At 37.0% G+C, this 14111-nt stretch overlaps 1 long non-coding RNA gene across 1 annotated transcript; it reads left to right on the top strand.

The window, feature by feature from the left end:
* The first annotated feature begins 226 nt into the window (after positions 1 to 226).
* LOC145677141 (uncharacterized) lies at positions 227 to 13712 on the top strand. The gene is made up of 3 exons (XR_014129641.1): positions 227 to 1042; positions 9711 to 9848; positions 13523 to 13712. It is a non-coding gene; the product is annotated as an uncharacterized LOC145677141 (long non-coding RNA).
* Positions 13713 to 14111: the final 399 nt, after the last annotated feature.

The raw sequence follows: 14111 nt of genomic DNA, 5'->3' as shown, positions 1-14111 counted from the left end.
GTTCACGATCACCTCACTTCAAACTAGTGCCCTGCAACGACAAAGATTGAGAGTTATAGAGTTATATACGGTTTATCTTTAGAGTGAACACTATTAAATTACTTGGAGAGGGGAAATCTTCCTCATCCTCCCGTTCATTCGAATCTTCTGGAAGCTCATGTGGTGCGTATTCCACGTTAAAGATCTAGAACCAAGTCTCAGATAGCCTCGGACCTGAATTGGATGCTAAACTTCGAACCAACCACGCTTGTGTAATGACTTGTGGTTTATTAATTGCGAAAGATTGGTAATGTAATGTAATTATAATGTACAATATATGTATTTTCTCTGTTAAATCATGGGTCGCGCTGGCTCAGTGGTAGAGCGCTCACCTCTGGTGCTTGGGGTCCCGGGTTCGATCCCAGCCCCCGCCAAGTGAACTTTGTGGTGGACAAACACCGTGTGCGTGGGTTTTCTCGGGGTTGTCCCGTTTCCTCACACTCTCTTCATTCCACCATTTCATACATTACTCATCATCACCGTCTCCTTTAGCCTAACCGGCATAACCGTGGGACGTAAAACTCAAAGATTTCATTTTCATTTTTGGATTTGGGAAGGAAGAAAACGGCCTGGGACCTATATGTTAGGTACCACTCCGGCATTTGCCTGCTGTGAATGAGGAAAAGCCAAGGAAACCTCATTCAGGATGGCTGGACTTAAAATCTTTTGATCCTGTTTCGACCGAGTTCCCCCACCGGGATCGAACCCGGGACCGTTCGCACCGAAGGCGAGAGCGTTAGCGACTACGCTACGCGGGGCCACTAGTGTAGTTTAGAAAACTCATTTTTACTAGGATATTTGCAAGATTTTTTTTTCTTTTAGTTTAACGCCCCATGATTGTACATCAATGTAAGAGAGAAGGTGACGATGAGATACATGATAATGGTGGAATCAAGAAAATGTAAGGAAACTGGAAAGTCTTAAGAATAACCACACCTACAGTGTTCACCAAAAGCCTATTTGTCGGGAGCAGGAATCGAACCAGGGACCTACCGCGTCAGAGGTAAGCGCTCTCAGAGCTTTCTTTTGTTTAAAGAACTTGTTTACAATGAAATATATATATATTACGAAGATATTGACATATTTTACAGCCTCACTGAAATTAAAAAAAAAAAGTAGTCAGGGAGAGCTTACTTGTCAGGTTTTTATTTTTTAATTTAATTTATTTATTTTTGCTTTGTTATGTTCCCTAGTTAATTAATGTTTGGGTTACTGAAAATTAAAAAAACCTTTTTAGTATTATTGTTATGTCATCACTTTGGAACCAAAACGTTAGATTTTTTTTCTTGTGTTTTCATATAGGAAGTTGGTAAGTTTGTGCCTTAGCATTGGTTTGGTTTCTAGAACGTAATTGAAGGTCATGTTGAGTTGAGTCTTGGTGGGTTTGAGTTCGTGAAGTGTCAGGCACTGCTTGTGCCCCTGTCTTCTGTTTGTGATGTTTCCTGGCTTTGGGCTGTGACGTATTTATGTTGAGGAGTACCAACGCAGGCCGCGTGATATACAGGTAGCTACAACACAGCTTCAACAGTTACGAGTGCCAGGTCTTTGAATTTTAGCTTTCGTTACGGCGTGACTAATGCAGTATAGTACTAGGTTGAAATTCTATGGGTGGTAAAAACGGTATGGTAAGAAATACAACGTAATTGTTATTAGTTTAATTAGTGTTTCTTCATAGTATTGTTTCACTATTTCTAGAAGGAATTAAGTATTAACGAAGTAATGAATAAGCAAAAGCACACATTGATTGACGTTTACTATTTCTCATACTCCATTGAGAATGTTTTGATCCTCAGTTGCGCAAACATCCAGTGTGCGTTTATTTTCTTTCTTTTTTGGGGGGTTTACACTGCCTCACAGATGAGCTCACTCGTGGCTAAGTGGTTAGTGAACACGCCTTTGGCGTGGGACACCCGGGTTCGATTCCCGGCCGGGGGCCGCGGTGGCTCAGTGGTAGAGCGTTCACCTCTGGTGCTTGGGGTCCCGGATTCGATCCTAGCCCCGCCAAGTGAACCTTGTGGTGGACAAACACCGTGTGCGTGGTTTTTCTCGGGGTTCTCCCATTTCCTCCCACTTACTTCATTCCACAATTTAATTCATTGCTCATCATCAGCGTCTCCCTTAGCCTAACCGGCATAACTGTGGGACGTAAAACTCAAAGGTTTCATTTCATTTTTTCTTAATCTCTTGCACCGACCGACCGATCTCGATCAAATTTCCAACGTAGATGCGGTTCTGGCCTGGGAGTGTTTTTAGCTATTTACTTTGACAGTAGAACTTCGGGGAGGGGGAGGAGGGGGACAGAAAAAATAAATGACTTAATTTACTTTGAAGTGTAAAAGTGCGAGCGTTTTCTTCTCTCTCTCTCTCTCTCTCTCTGTCTCTCTCTCTCTCTCTCTTCACTCCTCCAGTCTCCTCTCACTTTTAGGGCCGCGGTGGCTCAGTGGTAGAGCGTTCACCTCTGGTGCTTGGGGTCCCGGATTCGATCCTAGCCCCGCCAAGTGAACCTTGTGGTGGACAAACACCGTGTGCGTGGGTTTTCTCGGGGTTCTCCCATTTCCTCCCACTTACTTCATTCCACCATTTCATTCATTTCTCATAATCACCGTCTCCTTTAGCCTAACCGGCATAACCGTGGGACGTAAAACTCAAAGATTTCATTTCATTTTTTCCTCTCACTTTGATTTCATGATTTCGCACTCTGATGAAAAGTATTAAATACCGCCAGGAAAAGTACTAATATATAACCTCTCTTTTAGGCGCCCCTCCAACCACGCGCCCGGGACACGTGCTTTGCTTGCTCGCCCATAGCTGCGGCTCTGTGAGCTACATAAGTAACATACAATGCTTACGTAATACTTTGGGTAATAAGTACTATTAAGAAAGGAAGAATTGCATTTTTTTAACTTTGGGAAAGAAGCTACTATGGGATTAAAGATAAGGTAGGAAAGGCAACACATTCCAGTCTATGCTTTCACCCAGCAGACATATTGTTTGGAACCAAAAAAAATGTGACTTTTGGAATCTTGTACTTAGGTTCACAGCGGAAGCGACGAAATAACTTGAATCATCCATTGTAGCTCTCCCCGCAACCAGTTTCTAAAATGTTGGCAATAAGTTTGCGAAACGAGAGGTGACGACTCCAATTTTGGGTGAAAAGTCGCTATAAGAAATAATCGAGAAATTCATTGTCTATAAGCATTGTAAAAGTTGTAGATGTAAACTAAACAATATGTTCTACTCACTGGCGCAAATCCCGGGGGGGGGGATGACGGATACATGTCCCCTCCAATCTTGGAACTGAGGGGGACTTCTCCCAAATAATCCGATTTGAAATGTGTTTTTTGGGAGAAATTTGATGATTTTTGTCCGATTGCTACAAAGGAACGTGAGATAAAATAGATGTCCCCCAGAATAAGCCTCAAATCTGCAGCCTCCTAACGCTAAAGACAACTCTGATCCTCCACAACATTGTTTTTCAACTTCATAAGTATTTTGGACATCGCCAAAAAAAGTATGGTAACGGTCTTACCCTCTCCCCCCCCCCCCAATGTTGAAGACAGATTTGCGCCGCTGGTTCTATTCACATCTTTGTAAACAGAGCGCAACCAATCCTTTAATTCAGGGATCATTTCAGGTTGTTTCGGGTACTTTTGTTCATGTTGTGGTCAAAATAGTTCCGAAATAATTAACACTACAGTACTTACGTTAAGCAATTTTTTGTAAAAGAAAACGTGCAGAATAATTAAAAGACCCCAGAGGACAAATATAACAAACACCTTCTTCGCCTTTATTCACGCATCTATAGCTAATCTTGTTGCTATCGGTAATGATGTATTACGTGTGTCTCTCAACGGAAACTCGGCGAACTAAAGGACATCAAGTTTGTAGTTATTCTTCGTTAGAGGGCAAGGGTAACATAACAATGCAGGATTGTGGAGTAGTGAGTACGCTGTACAGGGCCGGCGCTAGCAGTTTTGCCGCCCTGGGCGGTACTTTCAAATGCCGCCCCTTTAATCCACAAACCTTATTTTGACAGAAGACATTCAGATATTAAGAAAAAGTAAGATACCATATTTAAAAACATGTATGAAAAGGAAAAGGAAACAAAAAATTGAACTGCCTCTCTCGAATGCTTTAATATTTAAACGACTCCATACATGACACAATATTCAGTATGCTCGATTTTGCTGTACGTGATATACAGCAGGGCATACAGTTTTTTTTTAATGTATGCTTTAGTTCGACTAAGAATTTTAATTTTTAAGCTTATTTTATATCAAAAGGTGTTTCCAATAGAGTATGGAGCAAAAAGATAATATAGTGAGTCAAATATTACGGCAAAAGTAAGTAATTAGCTTAAGACTTATAATGTACTAAAACACAATAGAAATACACAATTTAACATAGTTTAATTGAAAAAACTTTTCTTGTTTTGGTATGAGCAAATTCCTTTATCACATTCGCGTAGTCCAATGTTTCAGCCAATTGATGTTCCATTGATATCATCACTAGAGCACTTAAACGTGTTTGAGATATGGAAGAATGTAGATAGTTTTTAATAAGCTTAGAGTAAGTTTCGAAAAATTTCTTTCTCAACTTGCCACGGTTACTGGTAAGATAAACCAAATCATAACTGCAACACTGACATAGGGAGCAAAGTCATATTTCTTGATTAATTTTAGTCTCTTTTGATGAACTTTTAGGCTTAATTATAGCGGTTAATAGTTTCAGTTCGTCTTTCAAATCACGGGTTAATATCTTTCGATTCTTCGCGTATTAAAATGCAGGCACTTTTCAGACAAAAGTTCAGGTGGCATATCGTTCAGATTATTTATATCGTAAAGAAAATCGAAATACTCGCTGTGATGTTTAAATTGCCCAAACCTTTCTCTTAAATCTAACACAATCACGTCTAGAAGTTTGTAATAAAAATCGATCTTGTATCTTGTTTGTGGATCTTCAATAGCTTCATCTTCTGCCTTCTATTGAAACTGTCTCTTCTTTCGACTTCGAGCGTGCACTGTATTGCCTATCCATGGATCATCCATATCTAATGCTGATGCCAACTCCATCGCATCAATTAAGCAAGGTTGAAACTTTGCATCATTTCTGCTCCTCTGAAAGTTCTCAGATTTGTTTTAAAGAAACCCTACTGGATCAAACACACTTTTGTTTACTATGTTTATGTGGAGTGAAAAGTCATACCACATAACGAGTGAGTAAAGAAAGTAAAGCCACGCAGGTGGTTTGCTATACACAGAACATCATGGGCGATCATTCTATTATATTGTCGTTACTTATTTGAAGTAAGGTATCATAAGCCTCTATTTGATATCTAAGTGAAGTCAGAGCATCAACTCGACTCTCCCATCTTGTGGTGCTGAATGGTTTTAAAGTGAGGCTGCTAATAGGTTCCTTTAGTATGGCCCAACGTTGAACTGACGCAGAAAAGAAGTCAGAAACTTTTTTTTAACTATACAAAAAAAAAAAAAAAATGAAACGGTGGACTTGAGATGTTGTGGCTACATCGTTAACGATAAAGTTTAGTAAAGAAACATGTAAATCTTGAGAATTTATTTTTTCTTTTCATATTGGAACTATTGTCATATCTTTGGCCCTTCATATCTTCGATAGAAGTTCATTTCTTTTAGCCGTTTAATTATTACTTCTGTCAGTTCTAGCTAGACCAGTGATGTCTTTTACTGGTACGAAACCAAGAAAGTGTTCGCAAATTTTTGTAAGCCATTCTCCATTATTGTATGTGATTTGTACAAAACGAACGATCCTTTGTACCAGAAATATCTGGTGTACAGTCTAGCACTATAGTATAATATGTTGCAGCTCTCAACAAAAACAGTATTTTACTTTCAATTTACTCACTAAGAATAGGAATTTAAAAAATTTTGGACATCTTTTCCTCAGTAATGGTCGCATTTATTTTGCCCTCCCATGGTTCTTTTAATGTGTTCGGCCATGATTTGTATTGCTTAAATATAAAAACAATTATATATATATTTATATATATTGTTGATAAGACATGATAATGAACAATTTGTAAATTGGTTAAAAACTCGCTGCTAAAACCTAAATGTCTCTAGGTGCTGTAGGCTAGAACCGCCTGTCTCAAGTGGGAGTGTACCTTTTGCGTACTTGGAGTGGAGCGTTAGAATATTGCTGAATAGAAAAAAAATATAAAAGACACTTGACAATCTTATCCGCTCTAGCTGAAAATCTTATCTACGCTGCTGCAAGGGAAATCTTGAACGAGATACCTGTGGCTAGTAGTTTGATAATTGAAAATGAGGGGGAATGCTTTGAATTTCCTGAATCTGAGTGAAGTAAGTTTAAATTACATTCTCAGGGAACACAATTTTATTTTTCCATGTGGGCCTATTACGAAGCATTATATTTTAATAATATTCTTTTCTTTTTCAAATTTTGCCGCCCACTAGACGTGCCGCCCTGGGCGGTGGCACGGCTCGATCCCCCCTCGCGCCGGCCCTGACGCTGTATTTTCAAACTCTTCATCACTTGCGCTGATTAAAACAAACAGAAAAAACTGTTTTGAACTAATAATGCTTCTCTACAGATGAACATTTTGTTTGCAGCAAAAAGTCGCTAAATGTGTAAGTAGGTAAATCGTCATTTAAAAATCACCCAAAAAAGTCTCCAATCGGAATTTTTTTTTGTCGCTATCGTAGGGCGACCATACGTCCCGTTTTGACCGAGACAGTCCCGTTTTAGGGGCGTGTCGCGGCCGTTCCGTCAGTAGATGGAAAAAAGTAGTATTCGTCCCGTTTTATGTAAATGAAAGAAGTAAATAACAAACCCAATACCTTTACTCCTTTTAAAAGTATAAATAATAACAAAGCGGCAAAAATTGAACTGAAATTCCCTATATTAAACATACTCTATAGTTCGCAGTACTGCTCGAAAGGCAGCAGAGGTTTTAGCAGTTGGTTGTGTGTCGAACAAATTTCAACGTGTCTTTCCTTTTTGATAAGTACCCGCTCTGTAACAAAGAGAGAGAGGAGGAAATCTGATATCAAGGCACTGATAAGAACAAAGGTAGATCTAAAAGTCTAGGGTTGCAAGAACCTGTCCCGTTTTTAACTGAAAATTTTATGGTCAACCTACGCTATCGTTGAGGTCGAATTCCCCTTATTTAGCGACTTTACCCAAAATTTGCAACATTGACCCCCACCGAACAACACCCCGTTATCTTTAGCCTAGCCAGTATAATAGTGGGACGTAAAACTTAAAGATTTCATTTCGAACAACACTCCCAGAAAGATTTCATTTCGAACAACACTCCCAGAAACCTATTGTTATACCATTCCCAAAACACCCTTTTGTACAGTTCTCCCTATTCGAAAAAAATTGTAAATAGCAGTGTTCATAGATAAATATGGAACTCAATTTTCCTGAATTTTCCAGGTTTTCCAGGTATTAATTTTGCAATTTCCAGGTCTAGTGGAAGAAACTAATAGTACGAGAACACATAAATTTTAAGAATACTATATTTATATATTTGAGAATGGCCACCCTTCTCCCCAATGAACGATTGCAATTAAATATTGAGTCACAAGAAAATAAATAATTAAAATAAAATTTAAGTTGAAAAATATTAAGTTGAGAAGCCTACTAAGGGAATTATATAATACTTTTGTTCCATACTTGAATACATTCAAAATATACAAAAAATATTGGCTTGGGGAAGAAAAAAGGGCCCGCGAGATTTTAACTGATTCTTGTAGTACTCGACGACAGAAATAGATTACTGAAAGAATTTTCAAAATCGGCACAGGCAAACATGAAGAAAATCGCATTTTCAGGTACCGGTTCAAAATGGGAAGAAAAAAGGACCGCGAGGTTTTAACTGATTCTTGTAGTACTCGACGAGAGAAATCGATTAGTGAAGGAATGTTCAAAATCGGCGCAGGCAAGCATGAAGAAAATCGCATTTTCATGTACCGGTTCAAAATGGGGAAGAAAAAAGGGCCCGCGAGATTTTAACTGATTCTTGAAGTACTCGACGACAGAAATAGATTACTGAAAGAATTTTCAAAATCGGCACAGGCAAACATGAAGAAAATCGCATTTTCAGGTACCGGTTCAAAATGAGAAGAAAAAAGGACCGCGAGATTTTAACTGATTCTTGTAGTACTCGACGAGAGAAATCGATTAGTGAAGGAATGTTCAAAATCGGCGCAGGCAAGCATGAAGAAAATCGCATTTTCAGGTACCGGTTCAAAATGGGAAGAAAAAAGGGCCCGCGAGATTTTAACTGATTCTTGTAGTACTCGACGAGAGAAATCGATTAGTGAAGGGATGTTCAAAATCGGCGCAGGCAAGCATGAAGAAAATCGCATTTTCATGTACCGGTTCAAAATGGGGAAGAAAAAAGGGCCCGCGAGATTTTAACTGATTCTTGTAGTACTCGACGGGAGAAATCGATTAGTGAAGGAATTTTCAAAATCGGCGCAGGCAAACATGGAGTAAATGGCATTTTCATGTACCGGTTCAAAATGGGGAAGGAACAAGGTCCCGCGAGTTTGAACCGCTACGATGTATGTTCACGAATGTGCCCGTCTTCTCAAATTTAGTTAATTACTGTGACACTGAAACATGTGACACAGTCATATTGTGGATGACTCTGCAATCGGCAACCACTGCACATATACTCCTCCTGCCCCACAGTTTGATTATTTCGATCCATTCCTCACGTGCTAACGGCATGGTTCAACATCTGCAAGAAAGAGGTAAATGTAACGTTCAATTGGCAATAGCTTTTCACCAAATTAAGCATGGAATCTGATTGCATGAAATCTGATTGCATATTTGACATACTGAGAAAATTCTAGCCCGTGGCCATATGTATCACATATCCCACCAGTTCATAAAAATTTTGAACACAAAATTACGGTCGTCCGTGTGACGTACTCCCAAAAGGCCTAATGTGTATCACCCACCTCACATTCAATGAAACCACATCCGTGTAGAATTTAGAAAGGAACTTCTTATGATGTATACAGGATGTCTCAAACGTTCCCTGACATAGGTTCCCTGACGACAAAATGTAAGAGGAAAAACATCTCGAAATATGACGTTTTCAATCTAAAGTGAACACTTTTTTAAAAAATCGGACAAGATGAATGTGCTGTATACTCTTTATGCACCCAATTTTAAATGAAAATGCAACGTTGTCATTTACCTGGACCCACGACATAAGTGAATGAAGTTACTGTTTGAAACGGGGGCTGGCCATCGACATGTTAGCGTAAAAGACAGTAACTTCACTCACTTCTGTTGTGGATCCAGGTAAATGGCAACGTTGCATTTTCATTTCACATTGGGCGCATAGAGAGTGTACAGCGCAAACGGGCCATCCGATTTTAAAAATTCCTTCACTTTAGATTGAAAACATCATAATTGGATATGCTTTTCCCTCCTACATTCTGTTGTAACTCTGATAATAACAGTTACCCTATGTCAGGGGACTTTTGAGACACCCTGTATACCTTATTTAATGTATGTTTGATGTCACTATAACTGTAGTATAATTTAGTTTGTTTAAATTTACAATTTAATACAAGTAGATTCGGATTTACATGCGTAGGATTTTGTATGCATCTAACTAATGAATTCTTTTATATTTATGCTTAACTTAGTGACTTGGCTTTGGACTGCAACTGATTATTGTAACCCATTATTGCTTGAGAAGAAACAAGATATCCGAATCTTCATTTGGAGAAATCAAAGTCTATTGGAAAGCTGGGGATTACAATCATTAATTTCTACATTTCAAGGTGCGTAGTAAATTATATATTGTGTTTATTGTTAAATTACTATTATTGGGTTTAGAATCAATGAAGCACTTCATGATATTTTATGGGGATCAAGATGGGTGCCGGATAGATAAGTATTTGAGCGTCAGGCTCTTATTTCTTTTCAATTTAATATTTAATCAATGATTATTTTTCTCCCTCATTATTCCACCAAATCCTATTCCAAGATCATATATCCATTTTTGTTCGATATATCCATATTTTTTAATATTATCTCTTTCATATTTCTATATTTTCGATTTTTGATATTGTTTATATTTCGATATTGCTGTATTTTTCGATATTTCTTTGGTGGACTTTGTGGTGGACAAACACCTTGCTCGTGGGTTTTCTCGGGGTTCTCCCGTTTATTCCCACTTTCTTCATTCCACCATTTCATTCATTTCTCATTATCACCGTCTCCTTATCCTAACCGGCATAACCGTGGGACGTTAAACTTAGATTTCATTTTTTATTAATCTCAGCATTTTATAGTGTATTCTTAAGCTTAAGGTGATGTATAATTAAATTTTGAATTCAGTTAACTTATTTTGTTTCTCAGATTGTTTTTAAAATGTATGTACAAACGTTGATGTTCATTCTCGAGAGTTTAAAGTGACGTACAGTTATTAAACATAGTATTTAATATTGTACTCAACGTGGAAGTGATATACAGTTAACTTTTGAATTTAGTTAACATTTTTCTTTCTGAAATTGCTTTAAAAAGTATGTAAAAACGTTTTTATTTTCTTTCTTGAGTGCTAAAAGTGATGCAAAGTTATTAAGCTTACTACGTTATATTGTATTCTCAACCCTAAACTGATACACAGTGCGTTTTTGAATAAATTGTCAAGTTATTTGAGTGATGAACACTGGTAGAAAATCCTGACTACTACTGGAACATTGTGATTTTAAGGTGACGACTACTGGTGCAAGGATTTTAAAATATTGTTTTTCCTTCAAGGGCTACTCCTTTTTGAATTCTGACTACATGGTCACTATAGGAAGGATCAGTGAGTCTTTCCAACTATGGTACAGCTCCGACAGATTCACGATGCTCAGAGAAGAGACAAAATAGTATGTTTTCAAACTTAAAGTGAGAACCACTGGCGTTTTTACCTTGCTATGCAAAAGTGAGTAAGTACTCCAATGGGGTTCCAATGCGGTACCTAATTTCTGCATTTTAGATATATGGAAATACATGTCTCTAAAATGTAAAGAACTGATTTTTTTTGGGGGGGAATAAACTATAGGTATGTGGGGCTTGCATACTTGACGCTACAATTCGGAAATTGAATTAAAATATGACTAACGGCTATCAAGATGTTGTCAAATAAAGAGAGGACCAATACAGGTATGGGATTTTCGTGTTAGATGCTAAAATTTCCGAAATCGGTCATGGAAAGTTAATAAACACCAGTAGCAATTTCATCTTAAAGTAATTAGATATCTTCATGGGGTGTTAGAACATCATGGAGTCTACCAAAATTAAATTTTAAAAGCTTTTGAAAATATAATCTGACATTTGTAAACAGTATTTGAAATATGTATTTACCCAAAATTTCCAGCTAGTACATCTAACATCTGGAGAAACACTGTGAAATAAAAGCTTGAAATTTCGGAAACAATTATTGGTCGCAACAAAATTAAATAAGATGGTACTTCTATGGGTTAAATCAGTACCTCAGTACAATTTCGATCGAAAGATTAGTTCAGTCCTAGGTTTTCTTCAGGCAATTCCAAGGGTTCATCGAGCTGTGCAAAAGAATGAAAATTCGCTGTCAATATCTAAGATAGTAACTAAGATATAAGGAATTATATATTTTATGACGTAAAAATAGATATCTTTATGGATTTGTACTTTTGGGTCTTTCCTATAAGAAAAAAAATCAGAAAACTACTGTATATACCTTAATAGACAATTCAGTGGGCGGGGACACAGTAGCTTAGTGGTAGGGTATTTAACTAATCTTTTTTTTTTTTTTTTTTTTTTTGCAGAAACTATTGGAGTATTCACTTAACCCATAGAAATACGATCATACTTAACTCCCTATTTAATTTTAAAATTAAATAAAAGGAAATATTTCAGTGTAGCGACCCACGATTATGCATTTTAGTCTCAGGGAGATTATGATTAAAGCAAGTGAATGTTGTTGACAGAATTGATGGAATGCAAAGGTGGGAGGAAAGAGAGTACCCCGAGAAAACCCACGAATACGATGTCCACTACAAACTGACTTGGCCGTGGATCGAACCAAGAACCCAATACACCAGAGGTAAGCACTCTACCACTAAGCCACTGTGCCCCGCCCATTTAATTGTCTATTAAGGTATATACGGTTGTTTTCTGAAATTTCTTCTTCTTACAGCAAATACTCAAAAGTACAAATCCATGTGGGTCTCTATTTTTACGACGTCATAAAATACATAATTCCTTATATCTCGCTTGCTATATTAGATATTGACAAAAAATGTTCACTTTATTTCAGAGCCCGATGAACGCTTGGAATTGTCCAAAGAAAATTTAGAGCTGAATTAATCTTTCGATCGAAATTGTACTGACGAGTCTGAGGTACTCACTTAACCCATATAAGTACCATCTTATTTAACTTTTGTTAGGATTAATAATTGTTTTCTGAAATTTCAAGATGGTGTATGGTGTCTCTCTAGCTGCTAGATGTACTAGCTGGAAGTTTTAGGTAAATACATATTTCTAATACGGTACTCTTTACAAATGTCAAAATATATTTTCCAAAACTTTTAAAATTTAATCTTGGTAGACCCCATGATGTTCTTAAACTCCATGGAAATACCTAATTATTTTAAGATGAAATTGATACTGATGCTTATTAACTTTCCATGACCGGTTTCGGAAATTTTACCACCTAACACGAAAACCCCATAACTGTATGGATCCTCTCTTTATTTGACAATATCTTGATAGTCATATTTTAATTAATTTTCTAAATTGTACTGTCTAATACGCAAGCTCCACGTACCTATGGTGTCGCTTTTTATTTCATCATATTTCGGTAACTGTTAGGCGTACCGACTTGCGGTTTCGGTAAACACACACCTCTAACGTTATTTAAAACGTTATTAAGACATATTTTAGAATATTTAGAAATGAGTTCTGCGAATATCATGACACCCGAAAACCCCCATCAGGGCGTGTGTGTAGTGTATTTAATTGAAACTACTTTTGAGGTTGTTGTAAGCCCTCGTAATTACGTTTCCAAAACTGCACCACCTAGTACGCAAACCCCACACTTCTATGGTGTCGCTCTTTATTTTCCCATATCTCAATATCCCTAAGGCTTACCGAGTTGAGGTTTTCGGTAAACAAATGTCAGTTCCCTACATTTTAGAGACATACATTTCCACATATCTAAAAAATACAGACATTAGATACCCCATGGTACCTCGAACACCATTGGGGTACCCACTTACTTTTGAATAGTAATACATTTTGAGTTGTTGTTCAGCATCAATAAACACTTCATAATTTTTCTACGTGCAACCCAAAAGTCCATACCTGACGGAACAGATTTTGTCCATTTAATCTCAAAAATGTTAAGATACTTTGTATTGTTAAGTACAACCAAGTTAAGCACACTGAATTTAATATTTTAAATATTTTCTGATTTTTGTTTCAGGTATTTCGTGCATCAAAACAAAACCAGGATTCTGCTTGGAAGACGGTGAAAAGAAGCAGTGTAGGTTGTGGCTAAAAGTACGTTCTTTCTGAAGACAGACCCAATTGTATTTACATTCTTTTGTACGAATATATAACCCTAATAAAAATACTGTACTACAAATTATTATTTCTTTCTTCCATAAATTAGAATAAAATATTATCTCTGTTTAAAGAAAATGTTAGTGTTAAGTCATTTCAACTCTTTTTCTCTGTAATAAGAATATTATCCCTCGCAATATTTTTTATCTTTGTGCTATTACGATTGGATGAAGTAAAATTCTATACGAAGCACTATTATTTCAGACATGCATTAAGAACTAATGTATTGTTCTGTATGTAAGGCAATGTGTATACTGAACATGTCTAGCGAAGTTGTTTTAATATAGAATCTATAACTCAGCTTTTCAGTAGTCAACTTTATTGGGAATCCGAAGAAAGAAGTATATATATATATATATATATATATATATATATATATATTAAAAAAAAACGTTGGACTTACCAACGTATGTGTTCGAATTCTGGACTAATCCAAATTATCCAGAGAA

This window comes from Thermobia domestica, unplaced genomic scaffold (assembly GCF_964235325.1).
Source record: "Thermobia domestica unplaced genomic scaffold, izTheDome1.hap1.1 HAP1_SCAFFOLD_653, whole genome shotgun sequence".
Lineage (NCBI taxonomy): Eukaryota > Metazoa > Arthropoda > Insecta > Zygentoma > Lepismatidae > Thermobia > Thermobia domestica.
Note: the sequence above shows the minus strand (reverse complement) of the source record. Positions and strands in the feature narration are given on the sequence as shown.